This window comes from Amblyomma mixtum, chromosome 8 (genome assembly GCF_055824585.1).
Source record: "Amblyomma mixtum isolate Tamu chromosome 8, ASM5582458v1, whole genome shotgun sequence".
NCBI classification, from domain to species: domain Eukaryota; kingdom Metazoa; phylum Arthropoda; class Arachnida; order Ixodida; family Ixodidae; genus Amblyomma; species Amblyomma mixtum.
The window spans coordinates 36,406,567-36,430,024 of record NC_143019.1 but is presented as its reverse complement, the minus strand read 5'-3'; positions in this window follow the sequence as shown (position 1 = coordinate 36,430,024).

Here is a 23,458-nt window from a genome sequence, read left to right as displayed (position 1 = left end):
TATATATATATATATATATATATATATATATATATATATATATATATATATATATATATATATATATATATATATATATATATATATATATATATATATATATATATACAGGGGGGTGAAAGTTAAACTTAACAGATTTTTCTAAAACATGCGATTCGCCGCACGCTAAGTCCGCTTTTGCTCCTTGGTAATGCAGCCAGGCGGACACAAGTTGGGGTAATAATTGTCCGCATAAATTCTGTACTTAGCTAAAAATCCTTACCTTTTTATTGCCTGAAGTTAGAGTGCATATTTATATTGAGAACTTGGAGGCATTTGCTTTTTAGGGCTATTCCATTTTGGTAGAATTTTAGTAACACGCCTGTGCCCTGAGATACGCATGTCTACAATTTCGTCCCAGTTCGTCTAACTACGCATGCGAGACCGCGGCTTTCGGCGTGACGAGGCGGTTCGACACCAGATGCGCTATTCCATTGTCTTCATGGATCTTTTCCGTGCTGTATGTCTCAACATCAGTGCACTAGAAGATATTTAAGAGCCTCCATAACCCGCGCGTATGCACAAGGTAAACGTCTAGGACCAGATTTGGTTCGGACTTATTACTACGTAGGCGCTGGGTTCATGAGCATGCGATTAGTAGTTCTTTATGAGTAAGTGTGCATATTCTTGAATGCGTAGGTACTAGTTTGATATGGGTCGCAAGATCTGAATTAGAGGTACTGTCAGGCTTTGGAGTGATGTCATGCACCAGGTCGCTTATTAAAATTATGACCACAATGCAATTACCAAGCAGATCGATGACGGGTTCACGGGCTCATTATAGTACTGGTATATCGTCGTCTGGCATAATTACCTTGCCACAGAGTAAAGTTTCACAGGTTCTTCTCTTCCTCGCACCAGAGGTGCCCCGACAGAGGCGGTTGGTTTAACTTGAAAGACCGAAGCTTATTTCTTCGCACCAGGGGTGCCCCGTCAGAGACGGTCTTGTCATGAGTTGACACGCAGGGGTAAGGCGAATGCTTGACGTTTATGTAAAGCTATTTACATTGCATATACAAGTTTAGACACTCGAGACAAATTAAACGGCAAAGGACAAACAACAAACAAAAAGGGTGGAACTGGCTAATACTAGGGGAGGCCCCTACTCGGCGTAGCCGAAGATGCGTAACATCTCACCTTAGCACAGAACCCAGCTTCCGGCTCCGGGGCCCGGTTTTAAAGCCCTAAAGGCCCGGCCCACATTTCGTAGCTTCCAATCATGTTGTGCTCTTAACATGATTGGTTCTTCAAGGGCATGGGCAGCCCTCCGGCTTCAACAAGGTAAACCACCCTCTCTACCACTAAATAAACATAAAAACAAACACAAATACACATTCGTGCCAGTACGTGCGCGAATCGGTACCGCAGGGCGGGAGACACCCGTACTTCCTGGCGCGTTCGCGAGCGGCCGCGTTCCGAGAAAGGAGACGCTTCACTTTGAGCGCTCCCAGCCGCGTTCCGATGACCCCGCGTACACTAACGATACCTTACACACAGGTACACAGAAAACTGGGTGGGGGGGGGGGGGGGGGGCGGTGTTCCTTTTGAAATGCGGACTGACATGATCTGTGAAAGTGCACTGGCTTAAAAATTGCGCGCTCAACTAGGCTGGGATCCACGGCATTTGACCCTAGACTGCGCCTTCCTCTTCCCCGTAATACACCATGTCACGAAGCAACAATTCTTTGCTGTCTATTCTTGGTGGTACCAGGACGAATTTTTCTTTAACTGCGAAGTTTCTCTACAGCTTTTCTTTGTAGCCGCATGGCTGTGCTTGGGTGGATGCCAGTGAGTAATTGCTCCCTTATTACAAATTTTCTCCACCCTGGAGGATTCCCCTAGAACATTTGACCAAGATTCCTTCTTCTGTTCTTCGTTCTGTTTTTTATTGCGAAAGCAACACTACGCTCATGAAGGGCCTTTCGCGTAGCAACGGCGGTAGCCACGTTTGACCTTTAGAATGACCTCTGACGTCATACCAGAGTGAGAGATGGGCTACTAAGTCGAGTCGTCGCGCAGCGTCGGGCGGCCGGTAGCCACGCGTGACATTTAGAATAACCTCTGACGTCATGCCATGCCTAGTGACGTGAAAGTGTGACGTCATACCAGTGTGAAAGATGTACTAAGTCGAGTCGTCGCGCAGCGGCGGCCGGTAGCCACGCGGGACCTGTAGACGCGGCGCACTGCGTTCCTTTTATTGGAGGCGCTGCGCTTTTGCTTTCGCAACCTACCAGGCTTAACCAAAGCTAAGCCCCCGCTGATTTTTTCCTTCGTTCTTGGTTTGGCTTGCCTTGGATTGGTGTCGATCCGTTTCAGTGCCAAGGCAAGCCAATCCAAGCAAGAACAACTCGACCGGTCTTCTGTTAAACGATACAGTGGGCTCTACTTGAAGACCCTCCTGATAAAAGCCTTTTTCATATAGGGGCGATGTTGAAGAAAATATTCCAGATGCCTACGTTTGTTTACCACGTTTCGGGCTTAAAATTTTAGCACGCACAATTCGAGTCTCTTTGCGCAGCACGGTGCTAGACTTTCCCCGCAGTTGGCTGCGCCCAACTTTGTAGGTATACTTTACCTTCGCAATAGATAAAACAGCTTACGCAGATTTTATATCTGGTTGGCAATGCTTAAACACCTGAGAAAGTTTGTAAGACGAAAGCCTTGTATGCCTCATTAGCAACAAAACCAACCGTCGTTATTGGCGTCCAGGAACAGTGGTCCACAAAACCCTAATGACCCCCAAATGACGTCATCAGCAAAAAAAAAATTATTCCGAAGGTTTGGTTTATGCTTGATGGGGGTTTAACGGCCCAAAGCGACTCCGGCTATGAGGGACGCCGTAGTGAAGGGCTCCGGAAATTTCTTCCACTCGGGGCCTTCAGACTGCGAGGTGAACACGCGACGCATAGGACATCAAACCACACTCCTTATTGGCGAATAAAGGTGAACCTAGAAAAAAAAAATTGGCACTTGTTTAGCTCTGGTTAAACTTGGAGGATTGCGAAAGCAACGAGGAGAGAGAGACAGAGGTGATGGAGAGCGCGCGGCGGCGGCCCCGGCACGCTAGCAATGCGCTACTGCGCATGCGCAACTGGCAAGTGCGGCGGCGGCACCTCTGAGCCACCGGCGCAGCGACGGCGGCGGCGCGCCAGCTGTGCGCCGTGTGACGTCACTGCTCCTCGCGCATGCGCAGTATTGCCTTTCGTCGGCTCCGCGAAATGGCTCGAGCGTAGCGTAGTGTTGCTTTCGCAACAAAATTCAGGGGTCACTTTGTCTAAAGTGCGAGAGGCGAAAGCGTTCTCCGCATCATTTTGACTGCCTCTGTGGCACAGGTGACGTCACCACTGAATGACGTCACACATAGTTAATGACTAATTTCTAACTAATTATAAATTATTAATTAATGACTAATTACTGATTAATGACCAGATATTGATTAACAGCTAATTAATTAAGTATAAGCTTCGCCTTTAGGAGTGGGACGCGAGAGCGTTTTGTAGCGCTGCCAGGGAATCCACGGAACACCAGCATCCGTTCGGCTCGATGCCTTGCCCTTTGAACGCAACGCTTTTTGAGGAAAGGAAATGGCGCAATAATTCTCTGTGATCTCGGTGGACACCTGAACCTCACCGTACAGGTAGGGAGGAAGTGGGAGTGAAAGAAGAAAGAGGGGCCGTAATGATGAAAAGAAAATTGTATTTGAGGAAAGGAAATTATGCAGTAACTGTCCCACATATCTCGGTGGACACATCATCATCATCATCAGCCTGACTACGCCCACTGCAGGGCAAAGGCCTCTCCCATGTCTCTCCAATTAACCCTGTCCTTCGCTAGCCGCAGCCACTATATTCCCGCAAATTTCTTAATCTCATCCGCCCACCTAATTTTCTGCCGCCGCCTGCTACGCTTGCCTTCTCTTTGAATCCACTCCGTTACCCTTAAGGACCGGCGGTTATCTTGCCTTCGCATTACATGCCCTGCCCCAGCCCACTTCTTCCTCTTGATTTCAACTAGGATATAATTAACGCGCGTTTGTTCTTTCACCCACTTGCCCGCTTCCGATCTCTTAACGTTAGACCTATAATTTTCCTTTCCATAGCTCACTCTGTTGTCCTTAACTTAAGCTGAACCCTCTTTGTTAGCCTCCACGTTTCTGCCCCATAGGTGAGTACCGGTAAGATGCAGCTGTTCTATACTTTTCTCATGAGGGATATTGGTAAGCTGCCATTCATGATCTGAGAGAACCAGCCATATGCGCTCCACCTCATTCTTATTCTTCTAGTTATTTTCCTCTCCTGATCCCGATCAGGTGTCACTACATGCCCTAAAGAGGCATATTCGCTTACTACTTCTAGCACCTGGCTACCAGTTGCGAACTGCTGTTTCCTTGCTAGGCTGTTGAACATTACTTTTACTTTCTGCATGTTAATTTTTAACCCCACCGTTCTGGTCTGCCTGTTTAATTCATGGATCATGCTTTGCAGTTCATGACCTAAGTGACGTAGCAAGGCAATGTCATCAGCGAATCGCAAATTACTGAGGTATTCTCCATTAACTCTTATCCCCAACTGCTCCCGTTTCAGGCCCCGGAATACCTCGTGTAAATAGGCAGTGAATAGCATAGGTGAGATCACGTCTCCCTGCCTGACACCTTTCCTTATTGGAATTTTATTGCTAATTTTATGGAGAACTATGGCAGCTGTGCAATCGTTATAACTATCTTCCAATATTTTCACATAACCCTCTTCTACACCCCGATTCCTCAATGCCTGCATGACATCTGAGGTTTCTACTGAGTTGAATGCTTTCTCGTAATCAATGAACGCTATATATAGGGCTGGTTATATTCTGCGCATTTCTCTATCACCTGATTGATAGTGTGAATGTGGTCTATTATCGAGTATCCTTTACGAAAGCCTGCCTGGTCATTTGGTTGATTGAAGTCCAAGGCTTGTCTGACCCTATTAGCGATTACCTTAGTAAATACCTTGTAGGCAACAGACAATAAGCTGATCGGTATGTAATTCTTCAAGTTCTTGACGTCTCCTTTCTTATGAATTAAGATAATGTTAGCGTTTTTCCAAGCTCTAGGTACGCTCGAGGTCACAATGTATTGCGTATACAGGGTGGCCAGTTTTTCGAGCACAATCTCTCCTCAATCCTTCAACAAATCTGCTGTTATCTGATCCTCACCAGCTGCTTTCCCCTTCTGCATTGCTCTTAAGGCTTTCTTTACTTCCTCCTTCGTTACTGGCGGGATGTCCCAATGCTGTGCGCTACTGCCTCTCTCAGTAACACTCTGATTGCAATCGCTACTATTCAATATTAGTTAACCAACCTGCTTGCTAGGTCGTCTTGGTGGTATTCGGATGTACACACCACTGACAATACTATGCCGAAAAAAAGCGCCTTTTTACCTGAGAAATCCTGTTTTTAGTGCAAAATCTTAGGTGAAACTCCGTGTATATGACTTCTCTGTTTCACATGCGCTCAAACTTTCGATATTATAGTTTTATGTCACTAGTTAACTTACGGATATTAATACGCGCGTCGAAAATACTTTACATGCACGTACCGTTTTTGCGTAGTTTGTGCCAACGATGCTTCTGGTACCTGCTTCTGGTAACTGCTTCTGTGATGTGATTTCAGGGCCTCCTGCACGTCTGGGCTTTTTGCGTTACAGAGCAATTGCATTTCCTCCGTTGCGCAGGATATTTCGATATCGGTGCTTCTTCTTTGCCTGCATGCAGCTCGCCACTTGGTGGGCCTTACCCACTAAACACGTGTAAGTGAATGTGGGAGTTAAAAAAAATTGGCAGTGGCTTAGCTCGGCTATGCCAAGATTTAGCGAAATCTGATGCGAGCGCAAAGACGAGGCAAGCGGTGTGACGTCATACCAAACGGCGGCGGTGGCTTCGCGGCGAGGCGCGCGGTGTGACGTCATTCCAGATGGCGCAGGGAGGGCGCGGCGTCCGCCAGCTGCGGCGGTTGCTAGGCAACGGCTCAAAGTCGGTCTTTGTGCCTCCTGGGAGCACCGCAGCAAAGAAATCGAAATTTCGTGGCCAATGTAGCTTTCGCTACAAAAGGAAGCTGTCCTCTAGCGCACTCCCTTTTTATAGTGATAAGGTATGCTGCCCACGTTCCAGAGTAGATATTCATCACCAAATATACGGAGTGCTTAATCTTGACAACGAAGGTATATCTGCACTGCGAAGCATACTAATTGGATGCAGTTACCAACAGGGGGAGGCTTTTCGCCCAACTTCGCGAGGTCAAGTAGGCTCAGTAAGTTTGTTTGATTCTTGACCTTGACGATGACCTTGTCGAAACCATAAATACATAAAATAATAATTGCCGCTACTGGGATTCCAACCGACGGCGGCGCAATGCTCCCCCAGCAGCCGATCACGCCTTGCGTGGAAACTGCGACACACTTTCGAGCTGTGCATTGCACATCGCAGTGTTTTTCAACTAATTCTTCTATCGAACTAGCCAGACGCGCCGACCACTCAGCAAATCGAAACCTTGAGCCAAAAAGTCTAATAAATACATGCGTTCGCATGTCTACTCGGTTTAAATACGTTAAAACCCTACCACTTTTTTTAACGTGACACCGGAGGTCATGATGTTGGCATATAGAGGACGTAGAAACCTCAGTTAAAATCTTCGTAACAGCTATAACTTCAATCTTCAATTTGTTCCCATTGACAAAAGTACGTATTCCGTATTTTTAGTCATGGAAATCTACCCCAGTGGTTGGGCGGCACAGTCCGCCAAGCAAAGCGAGTGCGCTGGAAAGAGAGAGAGAGAAAAACTTTATTATGGCAAGTGTTTTGACCCCCCTTGGTTAACTGGACCACTGCACGGTCCCACTCTACGTCGGAACGTTCATGTGGTGTTTGTTCATGACGTCGGCACCCCGAAGCACCTCAGCAGAAGCACGTCCAGAGACGAGAGCACGACCTTCCAGTCCTCCCAACTTGATAACGCGGGCTGCCCTGCGGGGGAGGATCAGCAGGGCAGCCGAAAATGATGTGGGAGAGTGTAGTGTGAGGGTCGCCGCACAGGGTGCATGCAGGGGAGGTGCCACAGTAGAGAGATAGCAGCTGAGGGGATGAGAGAGAGCGGGTCTGGAGGCGTCTCCAGAGGATCTGTTGGGAGTGGGTAAAGGGAGGGGTGTGGAGGAGGGTAAGTCCGACGGTCCAAGCGGCGCATTTGCGTGAGCTCTGCAAAGGTGTGCGCCCGTTCTCTCGAGAAGCCCGGATCGAGGCTGTCCTGAGCCCGGCAAATCAAACCTCGGGCCAATTTATCGGCAGCCTCGTTTCCTGGATTCCCATAGGGAGCCGGCACCCACTGGAGCTCTAACCCTGCGTGGTAAGTTTTTGGTGGGGGTGTTTAACACTCCCAAGCAGGGGCGTAAATCCTGCCTCTCGCGATGTTGAACAGAGCCGTTTTGGAGTCGCTCAAGACGTAGTTTGTATGGGAATGTACAAGGGCTAGGGCGATGGCGGTTTCCTCTGCCTCCTCAGGCGTAGAGAGCAAGGGAAGGCGGTGCGTGAGGGGCTGTGCTAGGCCTGGATGGTAACCAAATGCTACAGCTTCACGCGTTGTGCACGCGGCGTCTACCCAAATGGCGTCCTGGGCTTGTCCGTAATACTTGTGAAGGGCCTTAGCGCGAGCAGTGCGGCGAGGGATGTGGTACTGGAGATGAACGTTCCGGGGAAGGGGTTTCACAACGAGGGGGGTATGAATGTGTCGAGGAATGGCTATAAGGGATGAATGATTAGCGGGAATGTTAATGCGAAGGGAAGCGAGGATATGCCTGCCAGTTGCGCTCGCGGCAAGTCTTAGATACTGCGTCTGAAGGTGCGCGTCTACTAGTTCTTGAAAGGTGTTATGCATGCCTAGTTCAAGGAGTTTGGCTGTACTAGTGCTGCGAGGTAGGTTTAAGGCTGCCTTGGTTGCTAGACGAATCATGGCGTTCACTCGCTGTTTCCATGCGGTGGCGTATATAATGCCACCATATGGGGTGGCGTATAAAATGCGGCAAAGTGTAAAAGCATGCACTACCCGCACTACTTTCATGCTGTCCGCTAAACCTTTGTGCATGGAGGATACGCGGCGTGGAAGTTGCCACACGGATTGCGTGGAGGTATTGAGTCTTTAAGGGTATGACCGTTGCGTCCGGAATCCTGCAAGTAAAGGCCAAAGATACGCAGGGTGGGGGTGACGGGGATAAGGGTTCCTTGTAAAGCGATTTGAATGAGCGAGTTAGCTGCAGATTTCGGTCTTATGAGGAGAAGCGCGGATTTAGAGGGGAGCATTCGAGCCCGATAGATGACGCCTGAGCGGAGATGGTGTCAGCTGTTAAATGAAGAGTCTCCTCAATTTCTCCATCAGATCCATGAATGGTCCATGCGGTAACATCATCAGCGTACAAGTTATGCCTTAGGTGTGGGATGAGAGCGAGTTTATGAGCTAGGGGGACGAGAGCAATATTAAAGAGGAGGGGGGAGAGGACAGCGCCTTGGGGGATTCCAGTCTCGCTGAGTGTATAAGGTGGTGTGCTCAGCTTCGCTATGTGCAGGGAGGCAGTGCGGCCCGAGAGAAATGCGCGAACGTAGTTGTAGGAATTAAAGCCTACCTGTAGTGCCTGCAGTTCTCGCAAAATGGCATCGTGTCGAATCCTGTCAAATGCCTTTGTGAGGTCAACTGCCAGAACTGCTTTAGTGAGGTGGGGGATCGTGTCATCAAGCACGTCATGTGTAATTTGCATCCTGTGCAGATAGATGCGCACAAAAGCCCATCATGCTGTGCGGGAAAAGGTGGTTGTCTTCCATGTACGTGGCTAGTCGGGCAAGAATTATGTGTTTGAAAGCCTTGCCGAGACAAGATGCCAGAGAAATTGATTGGATATTCTCTATGTTGATGGGTTTGAGGGGTTTATAAAGAAAGATGATTTTTCCAGGCTTCCAGGTGGCAGGCAGGGTGCCTGATTTCCACCACTCGTTAAAGTAGGTGACTAGATGAGATATGGAGGCATCGTCAAGATTTCGGATGGCAGCATTGGTAATTTTTTTTCCCTTGTAGGAGGATAGGCCGGTGAGAGTCTAGGAATAAGGTGAGGAAAACGCTCCTCTACCTTGGTCATGATGCTAGTGATGGCGGTATCCATTAAACGGGCAATGGTAGTTTCAGTCAAAATTTGGCACTGTGCAGTGACCTGTGCAGTAATGCGCTCTGCGAGCCTGGCTTCGAAGTTTTCGGCGAAGTCCTGAAATTTAGCCTCTCATCAGGCCTCCTCTTTTTCGAAGGAGGTTGGACAGGTAGCGAGGTGGGTGGAGAGGATGGGGTGGAGGAGTGGGGGGTATACCAGGGGTGGAGGTACAGATGGCTGCCTTAATCTGCCTTACCTCTTCCCGCAAAGCAGTCACTTCCTGGTCCTGGGAGGTCGTGGTATGAGTCATGGCGGCCTTGGAGGTCCACGTAGTGGTAGTGGGAAGGGTTGTTTGCAGCGGGGGAAAGTTCTTGCTAAAGGGCTTAGTCTTATGTGGCGGTGGGCTGCGTTGTTTCGGAGTGGGATGTCTTGCCTTGCACGAGCCGGTACCCGTGAGGTGCTCGCCCCCGCAGAGAATACAGATCGGGATGCAGGAAGGAACAGCTTGCGGGTCATGCTTGTCCCCGCACCGCGTGCAGAGACCAGTCTTGCGGTGGGGGCAGACGTCATATCTGGGGCCCGGTCGACGATAGTTTGTGCAGGCATCTGGACTGCCCTTGTACGCCGTGCATCTATACACCACACTTATGTAGCTTATGGTATCAGGGACTGGTCCGTGCTCAAAAGATCAATATTGAGAGGGTCCTCCCCACTCTGCATGCTGCTATAATGTCAGCGTCCGGGCTGCGGGTCTGGTGTTCCCGTAGCATCTGCTCCGGGGTTTCCGCCCAGTAGGCCTGCGAGATGACTCCGCGTACAGCTGCGGGCGGCGGTGCGATGTAGGCGGCGACAGGTTAACTAGTCCCTTGGAGTACCGCTTCCTTAAGTTGGACTAGGTGCAGGGCGGTTGTCTCCTGGGGGGTAGCGACAGTGAACGTGTTGTTCGTAGGGTGGATCCGGAGATGAAAATCCCCTAGGTCCCGGCCATCGGCGGCGACTTGCAAGGCTTGCATAAGGGTTTGCACCATGGCTCCGTTCAAAGCGAGCCCGCCTCTCGGTCGAAAATCTACCGTACGGTGCCGGCCGGGAGTGAAGCAAGGTGTTTACATTGCTGCGAGACTGCGTGCAACAAGCACAGCTGTTGCTGTTGTGCTCAGTACACCGGCTTAAAGGAAGCAGGGGCAGCCTCGGCCTGAGCACCGACGGCGGACACGGCTGTTTGGGAGGGTACAACCAGGGTTTTCGGCCTTAGTTCTCGAACCTGGTATGCCCGGAGTACTGCGGCCCACTCAGTGGGTCCGAACGTTTCAGGGTCGAGGTTGTCGCCCTGCGCTTGCACCTCCTGGCTGTTGGGGTAGGTGCGCTGACGGCGATAGGACTAGCTTCCAGCGAGGCGAGGCCGAGTGAGGCGGCTGGCGAGGAGCGAACTTTACGACGTCGGTGCGGTCAGAAAAGAGGATGGAATCGAATAATGGCTGTAGCGGTCAAAAAGCGCTCACCTTTAGGAAACGTTGCACATAAGAGGTGAGTCTATATGAAAAGAAGCCGAAAAGCGGTGACAGTACGGAAAGCCGGCGGGAGCTGAACCTCCTCTTCTTCCCCTAGGCTTGCTGGAACCACTTTCCGAAGGCGAGCAAGAGCCCGCGCTGTTGTCGTATGGTGAGGAACCGCCTACAAGCAGCCCCGAGATCTACTGGGACAGTTTGGTGTCAGACGAGGACCGTCGTCCCGTTGCAATATATAGACAGTTTACAGCGCACAGTTCTTCCGTTTGAGGCCAGATGGCGCCACAGGTGCGCTCACAACACGGAGCCATTACGGGCCTCGTAAGTCACCGGTGTGTAAGCCTGCACGCTGCAGTTAAAATATCGCGGGTGGCTGCGGAATGTGTTCTTCCTACGAAGGTGTGAAAGGGCAGAGAGTGAAAATACGTGCTGTGTTGTGGATTGCAAGAATTGCGACACAGAGTTAAAGGTACGGGATTCGATAGTTTGCAAGCTTCACGGAACCGAACTGCACAAGGACGTACTGCCCCTGTTCGCGCCCGTTCGCCATGCACCCTCTCCGAATGGGCGAACGCAACAAACACGTTCGCCAGCGCTAGATAGCCAATATAGAAAGAAGGGTTTCGACCTTGGAAAATCTGCAAGGGTAAGTGCACAACTAGCCGCATGAACAAGCTGTTGTGCCACCGAAACCGCTGCTTCGGGCTTGCATTTGATGTGCAGTGTGCCGAGATCTCATTGCTCGTAAGTTAAGGTGTGCGGCCATTCGTAGAGGGAGCGCCCGAGGCCGAATTAGGAACAAAAAAAAAAGACTACTTACGCTCCTGCATAGAGCAACTGTATATTATGCAGTGCACAGCCGTGCGAGCGGACAACGCTTACCGTCAGTCCGTATACTACACGCCGTCTTGGTGCTTGTGTTGAACATCGCTCCAAGGAGCGCGGTTCTCGTGTACCACAATGGAAATAAAGCATTTGCGTTACGGCTGATGTGTTGGGTGGTTGTCACTTCATCGCGGTCCATGCAAGACAGCCACTAAAAGTGACTCCGGCTCAGAGTGAAGCAGATTACTTACAGCCAACGAGACCTCGAGCATTTTCAAGTCCACATATCAAGCATGGGGCGTAGCACAAATTTACATACCAGCCTGACATAACTGTGAACTTCGTGTAGTATGAACGTGTTGCCATGCGCGTGTTATAACAATTATATCGCGGCATCCTTCGAAACGATCGCACGCCAGCTTGTGAAGGCTGCTTGATGCATGGTACTCCTTAGATTAGTAAACATTTTTGAGTCTATTTTTGTTGCCTTCCTGTGTTTAACAAATCAGTACAAAATATTTTAATCCTAAGCACCGTTAACAGCTTGTAAACAAATGTGTACGATGTGCACGCGAGCGTTTTAGAGTGATGTCTGCATGCATGCACACAATACGACAACGGCCTGCGCTGCCGCAGGAGCATTAAACCTCATTGAACAAAGTCTTCAAGGATGCAAAGGCAAGCACTTTAGGACATTCTGGTCAGTATCAGCCAGTCGGTCTGATAAGATTGTACCAGCAATGACGTGTGCCTGACCGGCATGCAGCGTTATCTATAAAAGTACGCTGCTGCCTCGAATAAAGTGTTTTTTGCGTTGCTGCCACTGAAGCGTCTGTCTGCTGCTTAGAACAGAACACATCCTTTAGCTCGAAGAGGCGGAGAGCTGAGCGGCTCTCCGCGACATGAGGCCCGGTCACGTTCTCGTGCCTAAAGTGATCAAATTAAGGTTCTCACATTCCCTTCGACGCTTGGACAAACCGTAGTGTCGTCTTCCCACTCCTATACAGCCATACCAGCCGACTGCCTGACGGAAACTGACCATCAGACGCAGCTGCCGTCTCGTCAACGCGCGCGCCGAGCGGTCAGGCGGCGTGTAATGGCGGCGTGATCACGTGATAAAATATGGCAGCCCCCATGATACAGCGCTATAGAGAGTCTATAGGAACCTATGAATGGAAAGAAAAAAATTCTGGGGATACTTTGGCTCTCAAGTGCTGCAAGGCGAAAGAAAGCCTTTCCTAGCGCACTGTGTGGCATGCAGTCACCCAAGGACGTTTTACGCTACCTGTCAGAGAACAATTTTTTTATTGCGAAAGCAATAATACTTGCACTTTCAGCCTTTGCCGTGGTGCGGCGGTGCCACCATTGACCTTTAGTTGACCTCTGTGTGACGTCATGTGTGACATCACGCCGAAGAGAAGGGCGACCGACTCGCGCCGTCGCAAGCCGCGGCGGTGCCACCACCGGCGCCTAACTCATACGCTCTCCGCTAGGAGCGCGATTGTAGCGTTACGCTGAAGAGATTAGGCTCGACTCACGTCGCTAGAAAGCAGAGCAGTAGCTGTGCCAACCACCAGCGGCTTAACATTGCTTCGCGGCGATGCCGCCTACCACTAGGGAGGCTCGTCGTAATGCGCGTAAAAGAGAGCGGCGAGCTACAGAGACAGAGGAAGAGCGTGAAACAAGACTCGCTAAGCGACGTGCCCAGTATGCGGCTCGGCGAGAACGTCCGAGCTCTTCAGTGGATGATGGGACTGATTCGCTCAGTGTTGTCGACAGTGAAGATGGAGCCACCTGTAGTATTACCAGACTATCATGTGAGCGAGGGCGTAGCCATGGGTATTGCTTTCGCAGTTTCCCGGCTTAACCAAGTTGAGCCACAGATATTTCTTTAGTTGTTACCGGCTCCAGAAGGGAGCGTTAGGCACCCGTGGGTGACCTGATTACTTCGAATCCGCGTGTTCTGACGTCTTAACCATTTCGACCAACCGAAAAGCGTGACATCTCCGCTGACAACCTCCTGTCGACAACGATGAGACACTAAAGGCTTTCGCCTTAATAGTTTAAATTCATAGATCCTCCGGAGCTCTCATTCCACTCCTGACGCAGTGGTGCAGCGGTTAAGCGCTAAGCCATTTCCCTGCGATGGCAGGTGCTGCCACCGGTGGGCCTTGTGCGACCTAGGTTGCTCTACCAAAGCGACCAATGATTAATTGCCACCTGCCACGGTGGGCAGTTCGCTCACAATCCGGTGGGCGGGTTGTGATGACGCCACAAGGTCACGTTCTCTAGGTGGCCTACCCGGCTCCCAGGTTGCTTCCCTGGAGGTTAATCGTGGAGTCTTCGAACACGGGTCAACGACGCGGGCAACGCCGACGGCGACACCGGATTTTCGGCAACACGACCTCCTTAACGATATCGAGTTAAAAACGTAATTGATGAGATGTGCGGCACACTTTGGCCACGTTTTATTCTCAAAGCGGCCTCGGCCGCATTGTCACATTCCGTATGTTTTTTAACGGTCCTGAGTAATCCGTGCTTCTCTTTATCAGACCCGCGGCACCTCAAGCGGGAGTCGACCATGTGCACGTTGTATACGAGCCACGCGAACCGATGCCATGGAGGCACCGCCTTGATGAAGTCCACCTGTGAACGCGTGCTCGTGTTACTTCGCTTGCACGACATACAGAAAACTGGAAACAGACAAGCGTTATCAACAAAATGCAGAGGGACACAAACATCATCATCAGCCTGACTAATCCCACTGCACGGCAAAGGCCTCTCCCATGTCTTTCCAAATAGTCATGTTATTTGCCAGTAGCGGCCTCCGTATCACCGCAAACTCCTTAATCTCATCCGCCCACCTAACTTTCTGCCGCCCCCTGCTACGTTTGCCTTCTCTTGGAATCCATTCCGTTGGACCAGCGGTTATCTTGCGTTCGCATTACCCGATCTGCCCAAGCCCATTTCTTCGTCTTAAATTCGGCTAGGTTGTCATTAACTCGAGTTTGTTCCCTAACCCACTCTACCCGCTTGTGGTCTCTTAACGTTACACCGATCATTTTCTTTCCATAGCTCACTGCGTCGTCCTTACCTTAAGCTGAACCCTCTTTGTTAACCTCCACGTTTCTGCCCCATAGGTGAGTACCGGTAAGATACAGCTGTTGCATACTTTTCTCTTGAGGGATATGGGTAAACTGGCATTCGTGATCTCGAAGAACCTGCAATATGCGCTCCACCCCATTCTTATTCTTCTAGTTATTTTCCTCTCATGATCCGGATCAGCAGCCACAACCTGCCCTAAGTACACGTATTCCCTCACCACTTCCAGCACCTCGTTACCAATTGTGAACTGCTGTTCCTTTGCGAGACTGTTGAACATTGCTTTGGTCTTCTGCATGCAGATATAGACTACATTCTCGGATCCTGCCATTGCCAATCTGGTCAAAAACTTCAGTTGTATACATCCACGAGCCATACAACTTGCGCTACCTTTAAATATTTTGTATTCCACTTGTCCATTTATTCTTTATATCTATTATTTCACAAAATTTTTCAACATTGAAAAACTGAAATTTAGTGGTGCAGAAATATTTAAGTTAATCATCCATTCTTCCTACATGCAGCATAATTTTTCTTTTAAAGTGTCTCCACCAATCGCATGGAAAATATGACTGCCATAGAAGACCAATGGGGATTGCTTTGACGATAGCGAAAACTTTAATAGCAAAAAAAATTCAAGCATGCCGATTAAAGATCTACCGATACATTGATAGTTGTGATGAAATCTTGCAATATGCGACAACATTTCGTTCATGTCTCCCCTTCAAAAACGCTTTTGTCCAGAATTGTTGGGTAGGTTCCTGTGCTAATCAGAAGCGTCTTCATTTTGTTACATGCAAAGAAAAAATAAATTTCACATTTTAACAATTTTTTGCGACAATTACTTCGTACTCAGCATCCAAGTTCAACAAAACTCCTCTGTTCTCTTTGCTCAGAATGCGTTCGGGAATCCCCGAGGCATTTCCGATCAATGTTCTTGGATATCTGCATACTTGTCTTACCGCTGGTCGTCTGTGCCCTAACCTCTTTATGTCAAGTGGCGCCTTTTGTCGCTCCTATATTAACTGACAATTGCTAGTATCCGTATTCATATGTAAATCCGTACGAAGATCTTGCCTCTCAACCTTCCCGAAGTCAAAACAAACTATCACTGCACCGGTTGTTCCTGCCAGTGACTAGATGAAACTACAGTGTGTTGTTCCGTTTAATTCTTCCAAGCGAAGACAAAATTGCTGAAACAGACATTCTGGTCCGGAATAGCTGCTCTTCGCAAACAGTGCGAAACAGCCATTGACGCAAGTGTCGCGTGTACTTACCTGGCCAGTAATGGTTGCCCTGGTCCCGTATATAACGAAATACCGGTTAGAATCCTTCTGAAAGGCGAGCACCATCTTCTCGGCGATTGTTGCGCTAGTGCCGGTTTTGTTCTCAACGTCACAGCCCTGCAAAAATTAAAGGCGTGGCGTGGCACAAACCATGAGTGAATAAGGAGGATTCGCCGACATCGCCATGGCCGCCTTTCAGAGCGACTGGATGAGACAATGACCTTCAATGTCTCGAAAGGTCAAACCGAACCTAACTGCGTGGTGGCATCGCCCAAGCTATGGTTGTATGACCACGTGATCATATGAATATAACGATTAGGTGCCTGACCTTAACCTTTGACCTTGACCTGGAAACTTGAGACGGTGCGCAGCACATTGCTAATGACCTTTAGTGCCTCACAAGGTCAACCGAACTTAACTGCGTAATGGAGCTATCGCAGTATGACCACGTGATCATATGACTATGACCTTTGACCTTGACATTTGATTTGAGACAGTGGAGACCAAGCTTAACAGTGCTGTCGCTCGTATAACTGAGTTCTAACCCCGTTGAACCCCAGCAGTTTTCGTTGTACTTGGAGCACGATGTAAAGGCTCATCGCCATGGACACATCCGAGGCACATGAGCGCAGCGCCTACGCGCCCAGCGCCGCACAGCGACAAGCGTCGGAAAACATACGCAGCTCGACGGCCTGTCGCTTCTTGTCGCTAGTACTCGCGCTCAGCTCAGCTCAGCGAAGAAAACGGCGCGAAGGGCCGTACCGAATTCCGAAAGACGTGCTTTGTATTGGTTACACCGACCGCAAACCAGTGAGCCACTTGCGGCGCAGGCGCGAGTGAAGCGCAGATATCTGACATGGACAGATATTTGCCAAGCACCAGCGCCAGCTCGTGTCTGCGCCTCGCGCATGCGCAGGCCGGCTCCGGCGTACGCTGGTATGCGTAGGCGCTGCGCTCGTACGGCTCGGATGTGTCCATGGAGATGACCTTCAGCGCGTGTCTATACGCTATACATTAAAAATGGAGAATGTGGCGTTACGTCGATACCTCCTGTAGCAGATAGGAATAACACTCGTGTGCAAATGGGAATCACAGGGTGTTTAACTTAAGACTTAGCACAATTTTTAAAACTAGACCGTTTGAGTTAGAAGACCGCCTTTTTCACACCGTTGTCAGCGGTGTAGTACGTCAGAATACAGCCATGTCATGCGTTTGGCAGGCTGGTTATAACTAATATTGAATAGTTAGCTTTTTAGCTACTACTGCTAGGCGCCTTAATTATTGAGAGGCGGGTCGCCCACCGGAAGTACTATCCATATTAGCTTTTACAATTTCAGAAATGCGGAACATCGGCGCTGCCGCCAAACAAATTTTGGTTATTTCGACGAGTTACGTCGACTGGAGAGGTTGCTTTGCATGCAAGCTTCTCGAAAGCGCATGTATTTTGGCGCGATGTAGCCAAAATTTGTTTGGCCACAGCGCCGAGGGTAACCTCGTTTTTGAAATTCTCAAAACTGATACGGATATTACTTACGGTGGGCTACATGCCTCTCAGTAATTAAAGATCGTAGCGGTAACAGTTTAAAAGCTAACTTTTCAATATTAGTTAACCAGCCTGACAGTAGCCTGTCTTAGCTGTATTCAGGTGAACTACACCGCTGACGTGGACAGATATTTGCCAAGCGCCAGCGCCAGATAGCGTCTGCGCCTCGCGCACGCGCAGACTGGCTCCGGAGTACGCTGGTACGCGTAGACGCTGTATCTTACCGGTACTCACCTATGGGGCAGAAACGTGGAGGCTAACAAAGAGGGTTCAGCTTAAGTTAAGGACAACGCAGCGAGCTATGGAAATAAAAATGATAGGTGTAACGTTAAGAGATCGGAAGTGGGCGTAGTGGCTGAGTTAACAAACGCGGGTTAATGACATCCTAGTTGAAATCAAGAGGAAGAAATGGGCTTGGGCAGGGCATGTAATGCGAAGGCAAGATAACCGCTGGTCCTTAAGGGTAACAGAGTGGATTCCAAGAGAAGGCAAACGCAGCAGGCGGCGGCAGAAAGTTAGGTGGACGGATGAGATTAAGAAGTTTGCTGGGATAGGGTGGCCACAACTGGCAAAGAACAGGGTTAGAGAGACATGGGAGAGGCCTTTGCCCTGCAGTGGGCGTATTCAGGTTTATGATGATGATGATGACACCGCTGACAATTCTACGCCGAAAAAAGGGCTCTTCTCACTCAAGAAGCCTGTTTTTAATTATTGTGTAAAGTCCTAGGTGGAACACGTTGTATAAGCAGGTAGTATTTTAATGTGTTGCCAATAAAGACCCCAATGTGAGCACCCGCCGAGGTCGGCGTATGTAAGGTTGTGTACACCAACGTTTATAGATACGTGTACACGGAACAGCCACTTGCCACCTGGCACGACTGGCAGCTGAAAAAGCCGAGAGAAGGGAATTCCCTTCCCCACTTGAAGGGGAGAGGCGGGAGAGGCACCAAGGTGGTTGCGACAGGAAGAACTCGCAAGGGAAAGGAGATTTGAAGGCGCAGGCTCCTTACTCAAGCCATGCCACCCTGGAAGGCCGAGCACCATGACAGGCCATGGCTTGTACAAAGTCAGTCACACTTGGAGGGACCATGGCTCCGCGTGGCTGCCCACACCTGGAGCGCTATTGCGACCAAGCCGCTGGCAACGCCGTAGCCGAGGCACCAGCCGAAGCACCACGTCGAGGTTCCTATTCTCATGCGGCACTCTGTATTGTCATGAACGGATTAGATTAAATGGCACTACGCAGGTGTGCGGCCACGCGGAGCCGTGTTCCCTCTAAGTGTGTACGTATGTGAAACCTGCTGCGCAACCGGCCAGCAGGGGGCGTCCACCCAACTACTTCCTGAAGCCGAGGTGAGCACTCTAGCTCGAGGCCACGGTAGCGTTGAAACAAATAGGCAAAGCCCGCCCAGAAACTTCTGAGCTACACAAACCGCTATACGTAATGCACAAAGGCAATGCCTTAAGCAATTAAGCGCCCCTTAAATTTTTTGGTCCCAGCCTCAGGCAAGAGATTTTTCCTTAAATATAAGCTGATTAATCCGCTATTCCACTAACAAAATTTCGCTATCAACATCATGCCAACGTCTTTGATGGAGGTGGATGTGGTCCACCATATTTGTGTTTCGATGTTACAGTGGTATCAAATTGCGAAACATCCTACAAAATTGTTTATATGCTATAGATGTATTAAGAGATAGCGTTCCGCGTTACAAAACCAGCAAATCGTCTTTACTGCTGCTCGCGTAGACCTTTTAGGGCGAAATAATTAAAATAAAGAACTTCTGATTACAAACAGCCAGGTTTTAACGGCTTCCAGAACCCTATGAGATATCACATATTTGTTTTCCTCTACCAAATCGATCAACAGCAGTTTGGTTTTATTCACTTTCCCCATCAAGCATAATTCCATTCAACTTCAGACCCCTAAGTGTTTATCATCAGCAGCAGTCCGACTACGCCCACTAGAGAGGCAAATTCATCATCATACTCTATAGTAAATCCCTCTGTGCTGTTTATGTGAAGAAAATGGCCAGCAAACACGATGTCCCATTAATCCTTCTGGCTCACTTCAGCTTCAAGCTTCCAATGCTTCTTTCAGACAAGGAGCGAATAACAACCGCAAACGTGTTGTTCACGCTGCGAGACAGTTTTTCGTTAGAGTCGGTTCTTATGGTTTTTGACTGGCTTATTTTTTGGCGCGACTAGTTAGCTCCAATGGACCGTTGACCAGTTACCGATGACCTCGCTAAGTTTCTAGGTCAGAAGAGACATTAAGCTAACGGGCCTACAGTTCCCTGCAAAGGTGCCTGTATTATTTTTGAAATGAATTACTGCAATATCAGCCCTTTTTTGTGTCCCTTTTAATTCGAGGTCATAAGTTATTGCGCCTTGAAATGAAATGAAATGAAATGAAATCAAGTCGTTTTATTTCACCATATACAAGCTTGCACGAGCACCTAGGCTAAAAACTGCTCGAGACAGATTGACGAGGCTGTAATGCCGGAGCTCCCATTTCGCTGGCTAGCTTCTCTGAAAACAAGCGCTGCGCGCCCGCCGGCGCTCAAAGCAGGCCCAGACTCTCGGACATGTCGCGACGTGCAGCGTGACTCATCCCGACACCGCGGCGCCGACACGGACCCTTCCTCCTCCCCTCCTCTCCGTCGGTGCGAACTCCTCCGACGCTCGCCGGCTCTCGACCATTGGTCTAATTTGAACGGTGGCCAGTGCCGTGACCTGATTGGAGGATTTGAACGGCTGGCTGCCGTAACCGTTACCAGCGGCTTTAAAAGCGGAGCCGCGCTGAGCCCGAGCAGCAGACGGGCAGCAGAAGAGCCACCACGCCGGAGCTCCGCTCGCCGCCGGGGCCGCCCTTCGTCTTTGTGCTAGCCCGTGGTGCTCTTGACCCTTGTATCATGTAGAAGCCCTTGTACATACTGTACATAAAAGTCGTTTGACTCACCGTCGCCTCGACCGTTTCCTGGCTCGGACACCCAGTCCCAACAGTGGTGGCAGCGGTGGGATGCCCCAGTCCCAACAGTGGATGGCAGCTGCGGGATCGACCGGCGTCAGCTACCTCGGCGCGGTGAGTGCCAGATGTTTTCCCCTCAATTCGCCAGACTGCTCTAGCACACGTGATTGTAGTTTAGAGTAGGGCTGTGTGTAGCACTGTAGAAAGCTTTTGCTGTTTCGAGCCAAGTCGGAGCGCTTTGAAACGAAAGCTGGTGCAGAGGGAGTTAACGAGGCGTTTTTGGAAAGAATTACTTGCGCGTGTCATGCTAGTAGCGCTATAGTAGTGAACGGCAAGGGAATTCTAAGAAAAGGGCAAACTGCAAGAGGCTATTGTGAGCGATGGAGAACTTCAAAGTGAAGGAACTCATCGAAATTTGTGAAGAGTTGGGCATTGATTTGGGCCCCGCAAAACGAAAGCATGCGATTCTTGAGATCATGCGGAAGGAGAATGTAACGGCTGAGGAAGCCAATGAGGCCTGGGAAGAGATCAATGAACGCCGTGAGCGCGAAGAGGAGATCAAACGGCGTGCTCGCGTCAGGAAACTGAGGGGCCTCGAGCTTGAAGCGCATGAGATCGATTTCGAGAGATATAAAACATTGTCCGCTCTGCATGAGACTAACGGTCGGCAGCTGAGAGACAGGCCGCAGCCCTTCGTGATCGCCGAAGATATGGCGAAATATTTGGCGGAGTTCGAGCGCGTCTGCGAGAGAAAGCGCGTTGAGCGGAATGGTTGGGCACAGAAGTTGGTAGCCCTGCTTTCCAGCGAAGCGTATGACGTTGTCAAGCGCCTGTTGGACGACGGCTTGGCGGACTACGATGAGCTGAAAAGCTTCTTACTGAGGAGATATAACGTGTCACCGATGGACCTTCGAAAAAGGTACCTGCGAGAGAATAGCACCCCATCGTTTAACGATTTTCCCTACCAGTTTAAAGCCGACATTTTAGAATGGCTCGAAAATGCGGAAAGTTCGGAAGATCGTGACATAGAGGTAGAGTGCGTCGCTGTGGAGCAGCACTGCCAGTGCGGCACAGAGGAACGTAGTCCGTACTTGGCAGATGTAACTGCTGCTGTAACAGTGGGAATTGCGCCGCATTCGCCAACCGAAAAAAACCTCTATACCATCGGATAAGGTAGTCACAGCATCGGACGATGCAGTTACAGAGGTCTCGCCCATTGAGATTGTCGCGGAGCTACCGGAAAGCGGATCTCCTAGCGTGTCGAAAGTAGGAGAAGTTGCCGAACAGGGCAGAGAGGACGTCCGTCTGGACATTAATGAAAACGCCTGCGCCGACGCAAGCGAAGTAGATGAGGACGGCACACCGTGTTGTGCAGCGCGTTCGGCAGAGATGCAGAAACCCGAAACTTACGATCAACGGAAGCAGGCGCATGGAGAGTTTGCGGACGCTGAGTTGTGCGTTAGTGTCTCTGGCGAGGAATGCGAAACGAGTCCCGTGCTTTCGCACTGCTCTGAGCTTTGCGACATTCCAGAAAACAGCTGCAGTAGCGGGAACATCGCGACTGAGTGCAGAGCCGACCGTCATCCGCAATCGCCTGAAACCCGTCAGGAGCACGACGAGAGCTGTATGCCAGCACTCGTGTCAGGAGAAAACACTGGTTCGTCAGCGCCTGAAGAAGCTAAGGCGCTGGACGACAGTGGAGAACAGAACGTTCCAGACAACATAGCGGCGGTAGACGTCAACCCGTCCGAGAAAGATGAGGCCGAATGCGCACTCAGAGACGCTGAGCAGGAAGAGCTCAGCTTTGAGGAACTTAGTGAAGGCGCCAAAGACAGGTCTGATCTAGGTAGCGCACCTGAATCGGCTGAGAATCATAGTGACATTGTCAGAGAACAGGAACCTAGGCGACGGGAGCAGCATGTGCTTCCTCAGGAGAAAATGATAGGAACGCGCAAGAAAGAAAGCTGCAACCGGAAGGAAAGTAACAGCCAGTTCCGAAAAGTGAGCTATCACCACAAGGTGACCGACAAACAGTGCTGCCGCCGAAAGGACAGTAAAAGCAAGCTCGAGAGAGAGAGCTGTCACCGAAAGACGGTGAAAGGCAGGCAAAAGAAAGAGTGGTGCCGCCGAGAGATGAAAGGCAGGCATAAGAAAGACGGGCGCTGCCGAAAAGAGAGAAAGGGCAAGCGCGCGGAATCGGGTTGCCACCATCGGAAGCGCCAACGTCGCCGGCAAAATGACCCTAGGAAAGTCAGTCACGTGGTTAGCCCTGAAACTAACGTCAGAACCAGAGCTGGAGAAATGTGCGAGGCATCACTATCGCGCAGAGCGAAGTGCATAAGTGGGTCGAGGCACATAGATTTTGGCAGTAATATAAACTGCAAAAAGAAATCGTACGAACATTCGCGCGGGAAAGAGTATCTTGGGAGGAAACCGAGATACAAGAGAGCGCTGCCCGTGAGGCGAAAAATTAAGGAGCGGGATAAGTGTGAATCTTGCCGCCAGCACAGAGAGAGCGAGACGCGCAAAGGCGCGTGTTCTCAGGACGGCTCTCTTTGCGCTGCAGTCACGGGAGAAACCGCGCTCCCACAGAAAGAGGCACGCGCGCACAGGGAAAACGCGAGGACGGCTCAAAAAGTGCAAGATTGTACGAGGCCGCAGTGACAGGGGCAATAAAATTTGCAAGAGACCGTCTAAGCGCCTGGCCAAGCACAGTTATCGCGATGAAAAGCCGCGTGTCAGGATAACGCTATTCGGTAGGCGTGAAATCAAAAGGCCGTGTAGATACGAACCTCACATTCAGCGGAGAGGCAAAAAGGTACGCGAGAAATTGAACACTCGTGGGTCTCACTTGCCACAACGAACAAAAAGAAAGAAAGAACGGTCCCATCGGAAGCGTTGCGCACTCGCTATAGGACGTCGCGACTGGCGCGCGAAGCGCAAAGAAAGGGACAAGTCGCAAGTGAGTGAAAGCGAATCGCTTTCGTACTGTACCTCCCCTAGAAACTGGAAAGACAAGTACAGAGAGAG